Source organism: Penaeus japonicus, unplaced genomic scaffold, assembly GCF_977035675.1.
Source record: "Penaeus japonicus unplaced genomic scaffold, GWHDUDI00000001_assembly GWHDUDI00000033, whole genome shotgun sequence".
In the NCBI taxonomy this organism is placed as follows: Eukaryota; Metazoa; Arthropoda; class Malacostraca; order Decapoda; family Penaeidae; genus Penaeus; species Penaeus japonicus.
In genome coordinates, this window is record NW_028234435.1 from 16318315 (window position 1) to 16325814 (window position 7500).

General features: G+C 36.0%; 2 non-coding genes across 2 annotated transcripts; both read right to left on the minus strand.

Annotated features, from left to right (window-relative positions):
* Window positions 1-21: 21 nt before the first annotated feature.
* On the minus strand, window positions 22-94 carry TRNAA-AGC (transfer RNA alanine (anticodon AGC)). Its single transcript has one exon. It is a non-coding gene; the product is annotated as a tRNA-Ala (tRNA).
* Window positions 95-1787: 1693 nt separating this feature from the next.
* TRNAA-AGC (transfer RNA alanine (anticodon AGC)) lies at window positions 1788-1860 on the minus strand. Its single transcript has one exon. It is a non-coding gene; the product is annotated as a tRNA-Ala (tRNA).
* Window positions 1861-7500: the final 5640 nt, after the last annotated feature.

A 7500-nucleotide genomic window follows, 5' to 3' on the forward strand; every position in this document is an offset into this window, starting at 1 on the left:
CGATGCAAAATCATTATTAATTGGAGATGCGGGGTATCGATCCCCGTACCTCTCACATGCTAAGCGAGCGCTCTACCACTTGAGCTACATCCCCTTAAGTGGTGAGTGTGTTTTTCTGTTTTTTTTACAAAGTGGCAAGTGACACAGACGAAACAAGGTAGCAGTGTCGATCACCGTTATTTTCGCATCAACGGTGCTATCAGGGTCAAGAGTCCCTATCCTGGAGGAGTAGCGACGACTCAACATTTGACGCCCCTTTGACTCCTCCACATCAGGGCAGTCACTTTGTCCCAGCTGATTGACACTCGTTCATTTTGGTTCCCTATTGAAAGCTGCGTACAGAACCATTCTATTATATAAACGAATGAAAAAAAAATACAATTCTATATATATATACATACTTTATTCAGGTAGAGGTTGACTGGATAATTAAGCCAAAGTGAAAATGGAATTTTATCAGTGTCAATATCAATACATAGAATAGCCTTTAAACCAACAAAGATGATACTGATAGACCCAAATGTATAGATTGCCTTATTGTGCATTTAGTTTCTAACCTTATCTTAATACTTTCTGGCTATCATCTTTCACAGTTGATTATTCTCTTTGCTGTCATTTCTGTATCATTTTAGCAATGCCATGAATGTCGAATGATATCAGTAAACGAGGAGCAATTAAAGAGAAAAATCTATATCAGATCAAAGTAAAAGAATATTTGCTTTGGAGTCTAAATAACATATTATGCTTTGGAGATGCGGGGTATCGATTCCCGTACCTCTCACATGCTAAGCGAGCGCTCTACCACTTGAGCTACATCCCCTTAAGTGGTGAGTGTGTTTTTCTGCTTATTGAGAAAGTGACAAGTGACAAGTAGACAAAGCAAAGTAGCAGTGTTTTATTGTTAGCAGAGGCGAGGGATTTTTTTTTTCTTAGGGTGGGATGGGGGGGGGGGGCATATTATATAAAAGGCGATATGTTTCTGCTTCATGTAAACTAGAAATGCAAAAGCTATGGTTTCCCTAAAATGTACTCACCTGAAAGTCGTATCGGGTGCACATCGATCACTTTTGCTTCATGTTGCATGTATCCCTATTGTCCATTTCTTAAGATGTTTTTGAGGATGCCGAGATAATGAAGACCTCTCCCAAAAGAAAAAAAGTGCTTTCTTCACTTGATTAGTTGTAATCTTAAATAGTTGAAGATAAGGCTACCTTCTTTCCATTTCATTTAGAAAGACAATGGTTAGGACGTGTTCATTCCAGTTATGTTTATCTCTTCCCATTCTCATGAAAAAACCCGCCAGTTTGTTAATGAAAATGCATAGTTTTTAAGAGCTATACCATGAATCAATAAAACGGACACATCCCGACTATTGTCTAATTTTCAACGTTAAAAAATACCTGTGTGAGAAAACAAAGGTACCTATTTTCACTCCAGTGTCTTTCACTCTTTAAAACTAAAACAAAATCTCTCCATCAATTAAGAGTAAAGAACAGACATTCCTAATTAAGAAAGGGTTCCCTTACGCCAACAATGAAACGATTATTGATTGCGAAAACTCCTATTGATATGAAAGTCATAAAAAATACAAATCTGTAAAACGGAAAGAATTATTATTAAAAGTCGAAGATTATAGCAACCTTTAAGTTTTACTAAATCTGTAATACTACTCCTGCTTGCTGTTGTTGCAATTCCAATATCCTTTTTGGCAATCTCCTAGAAATATTTCCTGACTAAAAAGGTATTTCAAATGAAGATCAAAGCATCGATGCAAAATCATTATTAATTGGAGATGCGGGGTATCGATCCCCGTACCTCTCACATGCTAAGCGAGCGCTCTACCACTTGAGCTACATCCCCTTATAAAAGTGAGAGTATTTTTCTACTTTTTTTTTTTTTTTTACAAAGTGGCGAGTGACAAGCAGACGAAACAAGGTAGCAGTGTCGATCAGCGTTACTTTCGCCTTATACAGCGCTATCAGGGTCTAGAGTCCCTATCCTGGAGGAGTAGCGACGACTCAACATTTGACGCCCCTTTGACTCCTCCACATCAGGGCAGTCACTTTTTCCCAGCTGATTGACACTCGTTCATTTTGGTCCCTATTGAAAGCTGCATTTTGACGTTTGACATGTCACATGGGGTAGACAAAACACAGCCAAGCTAAGTTATTATTAATAAAGGCGGGAGGAACGAACATGAGTAATCTGACGCCGAAGCGCCACAGCGGCCTGCTTCTCTTGTTAAACTGTTGCACGAAAGCAAATGCCAAGCTGAAGCAAGAAAAAGCTGAGTAATTGATAATAAAAGTTAGAGGAACAAACATAAATCATCAGGTGTCGCAGCGCAGTGCATCCCGTGCATCAACCTACTTCTCGCTCGCTTTCTATTAAAGCCATCCTCACTCTCTCTTTGCTTAATTTTCTCCCCCTCCCCGCTCCCTCTCTCTCTCACTCCTAATCTATCTATTTATCTACGTCTATATATCTACCCGATACACCCTGTTAGTGCTTACGATTTACTTATTTTCAAGATTACTAGTCAATATAAAGATATCCTTAAACTAATAGTAACCCCCATACCCTTGATATAACACGTGTTGGTTATACCAGATTCCGGCATTGTCGAATTAAACCTCCCCATTATTTGGCGTGTTTAGAGGAATGGGGAGTCACATACATATGCTTCCATGTTTTTGGAAGAATGTCAAAGAATGCTTTTCGTTGCATACAAAGCTATTCCATTCTATAAACGGATATAGAATGAAAATAATACAATGATATTTGTCACACTTTTATTCAGGAATTTGTTTATTTCAGAGCAATTAATTATAATGGAATATATTTATCACTTTTTCCTTATAACCAGTGTGATTGCAATATTACTTTCTTCTTAATTTATTATTTTAAGGTCTGCAATATTACTTTATTATAGTTTTATTTTCGTCTATTGAGAAAGGAAACTGCGAGCCACTGACGATTTATAATTAACGGAAAGATAAATGCAAGAAATAACTTCAACATTTATTATTTATTATTCACTATGCACACAATACATTATCATTTAATGAATGATGCCCTACACAATCACCCCACTCACTCACCTTTCGCATTACATGGCAATCCTAACACTATAGTAGCACAGTCATTTCACAAAGTCATTTCACCGATATTTATTTCACAATACTCAGTCACGTATAACGAATCATTTCAAAGTTCGCACTGCACAACTCAAGCCTTATAAGTTCAGTACTTGGTTATTTATCCTATAGTTTCGTTACTTAGTTTTCAGCACTTTATATATATGTATATATGTAGATATATCTGTATCTGGATTTTCTAATGAAAGCAGCCAAAAGGGTCAAAAGCACGTCCTTTTCAGCCGGTGGTGAACAGCGATCTCCCTTCCTATGCAGTCGCTTAGTCCTAAGAAAGTTGCTACCGCCAATATGACATTTGCTAGTTATGTCCAAGCTTTCTTACCCGCGGGAATATTTACATACAATTAAAGAGCAATTAAAGAGAAAAATCTATATCAGATCAAAGTAAAAGAATATTTGCTTTGGAGTCTAAATAACTGATTATGTATTGGAGATGCGGGGTATCGGTCCCCGTACCTCTCACATGCTAAGCGAGCGCTCTACCACTTGAGCTACATCCCCTTAATAACCAACTAGTTGATAAAGTGTTTTGCCTACATTCAGATCTGAATATGTAAGTTTGGTGTAAAGGAAAACGAAAACTATTTCCTTGTAATTTTTTTTTCCATAATAAACGCATATATTCGCATTAACATGCGAAGATATGCGTTGAGATTATTAATATGGAATCTAGTTGGCATATTTCCCCTACTGTCTCTATAATTCACAGAGGCTATTATACTCAATATAGGGAATATCCATCTAATGATACAGTGGCATCTAAAGTTTTCTATTTATTATGCCGCCTTTGAAATGAAAAATTTATAATTTCCTTCAAAAATCCATATTCTTTTTGTATTTTCTCTATACCATAAAATCACCCGTGTTTTGGCTATCATAATTTGTATTATCCGTTTTGGTTTTATTATTATTGTTATTGTTATCCTTATCGTTGTTATTACTATCCTTTTTGATATTATGATGATAATGGGTATTATCACTATTACTATCATTATTTTTGTTCATTGCTAGTATTATCATTATCATCATTGTCATTAAAATTATCATTGTTATAATTACTGTCATGATCATTATGATGGTCTGTGGTTTGTTATCAACATACTTAGCATTATTATCATTATTTATCCTCATTTTTACTATCACCATTACCACTATCATTATCGTTTTGTTGTAGTTGTTATTTCTATCACTAAAATAATTATCATTATCATTATAATTATCATTATAAGTATCATTATCATTATTAATATCATTGTCACTGTTAATATCACAATCATTATTAATATCATTATCATCATTAATATCATTATGATTATTCTATCATTATCATAATAATAATTTGTAGTGAACCAAGAGTTCTCTTAATTACCTGTTGATAACCTTATTAGGGCTATACTATGTACTATAATGTACAAAATTCATGACTGTTGAATTGTTATATAAATCGTAGTTGTGAATACTTTAGTTGTCTCTTATTTGTTACAAGTAGGAATGTGTTTCGTGCGCGCTCGCCTAAATACCCTTTCGCGTCCCTCTGTTCAGCTGACCGTGCCGGGAAGAGTGCCAATGAAAATGACCGTGCCCATGAGGGGATTTTCTAGGCATTACAGGGAAATCCGAGAGATTACACAGAACCGATCTCGTGAAGGGCAAGGGTCGTCTCGAACGGCCGTGACGCGTGACACATATTTGAATGATTTGGGTGTTTGTTTGTAAATTCATTGTATTCGAGAGTTATTATAGTGACCTGATAAAGCCGTTTATGTTCGCCGCGTTTTAATCGATGCCATAATTAAAGTAACTAGTAATTCAGGTGATAGTGCTATCAGCTGTTGAGAAATAACCTGATCACCACAATAATAATAATAAAGATTATCTTAATCGTGATTGTTATAATCATTATTATCATCATTGTGTTGATCCGATGCCTTTTAACCACCGGATAGTATCACTTGTTATCTCAATTTCTTGCTACTGTGAGTATGGCAGCGATAGAAACGCTGCGTTCGTGAGCGGCTTTATTAATTAAGACACTAGTTTTCTGACAAAATGAGTTTACAAATGAACGCAAAATCACTCAAGGCATGCCATTCCTTCCCCTTCGCGAGATCGGCACTTACTGCTTGCCCGAGTTTCCCTGTAATGCCCAAAACTCCCCTCATGGGCACGGTCATTCTTATTGGCCCTCTTCCAGGCACGGCCACCTGACTGGCTCTCATTTGATAAAGGGGGCACGACAGGGCGTTCGGGCGAGCACGCGAAGCACACTCCTGCTTGTAACAAACAAAGACAACAAGTGTATTCATAACTGTAAGGTATACAACTATCAGCCAATCGTGAATATCGTTACATAATAGTGTTATGCCCAGGCCATGCCTCAGTGAGGTCATTGACAGGTAATTCAGAGAACTATTATTATTGTTATTGTTATCATTATCATTATTATCGTCATTGTTATTATTATCATCGATATTATCAGCGTCATCGTTGTTGTGGTTATCATGAAAATCATTACTAGCTGAAATGAATGGTAGATTAAATATAAATTTGGCATTCGCGCGCACACACACATACGCACACACACACACACACACACAAACACACCAAGAAGTTACTTGTAAATCTTTCTAATTTCTTTCCGCTGAAAGAATCTCACCTAGCAATGAAGATCCAAAAGAATAGATTTTAAATGTCAATAGTGGTGCCCCTACGGTTGCAAACACTCCATGTTGATATTGATGATGAGGAAGAGGATGCCGATGATGGTGGTGGTGGTGGTGGTGGTGGTGGTGGTGGTGATGATGATGATGAAGATGAAGATGAAGATGAGGATGAGGATGAGGATGAGGATGAGGATGAGGATGAGGATAAGGATGATGATGATGATGATGATGACGATGAAGATGAAGATGAAGATGAGGATGAGGATAAGGATGATGATGATGATGATGATGAAGATGAAGATGAAGATGAGGATGATGAAGATGAGGATGAGGATGAGGATGACGATGACGATGACGATGAAGATGAAGATGAAGATGAGGATGAAGATGAAGATGAGGATGAAAATGAAGATGAAGATGAAGATGAGGATGATGATGAAGATGAGGATGAAGATGAGGATGAGGATGAAGATGAAGATGAGGATGATGAAGATGAGGATGAGGATGAAGATGAAGATGAAGATGAGGATGAGGATGAGGATGATGATGATGAAGATGAAGATGAAGATGAAGATGGAGATGGAGATGGAGATGGAGATGGAGATGGAGATGGAGATGGAGATGGAGATGGAGATGAAGATGAAGATGAAGATGAGAAGGAGAAGGATGAAGATGATGAGGATGGTGATGATGATTGCAAGTGATTATGCTGACAGTGATGGTGGTGGTGGTGCTGATGATGCTGATCATGACGATAATGTTCATGATGGAGATAGTAATTATGGTGGTGGTGTGAGTGATGATGATGATCGTGGCGGTGGTGACTGTGGTGATAATGGTGATGATACGGATACTGACAGTGATCCCGATAAGTGCCCCTCTCTCCTCTCTCCCCTGGTGATTTTCCGTTAAAAAAAAGAAAAAAAAAAAAAAAAAGCTTAATGGTATATGAAACCATTAAACTGTTGCAGTTACAGATAGATAATACCGAATAGGATAATCATTCGATTGAGAAATTCAAATATTGATATTATCAATACCAATACTATTGATGATTTATTACCACTGATATCCTCATCATTAATAACACAATTTTCCCGTCATTAATATTGCTATTAAATAAATTATCATTATTGTTATCACCGTGTTTTCTAATAATTATCATTAATATTGTCTTCACTGTTGTTATAATCATTATCATTATTGTTTTTACTGGTATTCTTATAATGATTTTCATATTTATTGGTATAAATATCATCATCATTGTTGTTAGGACCGGTCTACTTATCACTATCATTTTGATTATCCCTACAATCATTAACACAATTATAAGTATCATGGCATTATTATCATTATTATTATTATTATTATTATTATTATTATTATTCAGTATTGTTGTCATTATTGTTAATTGTCATCTTTACGAAATTGTTCTGTCCACCCTTTCTGATATTAGTTATATGTACATCATCACCACCTTTATCTTTTATCATTTTCATTATTTTTGTTGTTGCGATAACTTTCATAATTATCATTATGACACATTTGCAATGATTCTCCTGATCTTACTTCAATTACACTTAACTTACAATTCAATTTCTTGTCTGATATAATGTTTCTGCTATTATTACTACTACTAGTAGTAGTAGTAAGCATAATAGTCATAATCTATAAAAGAC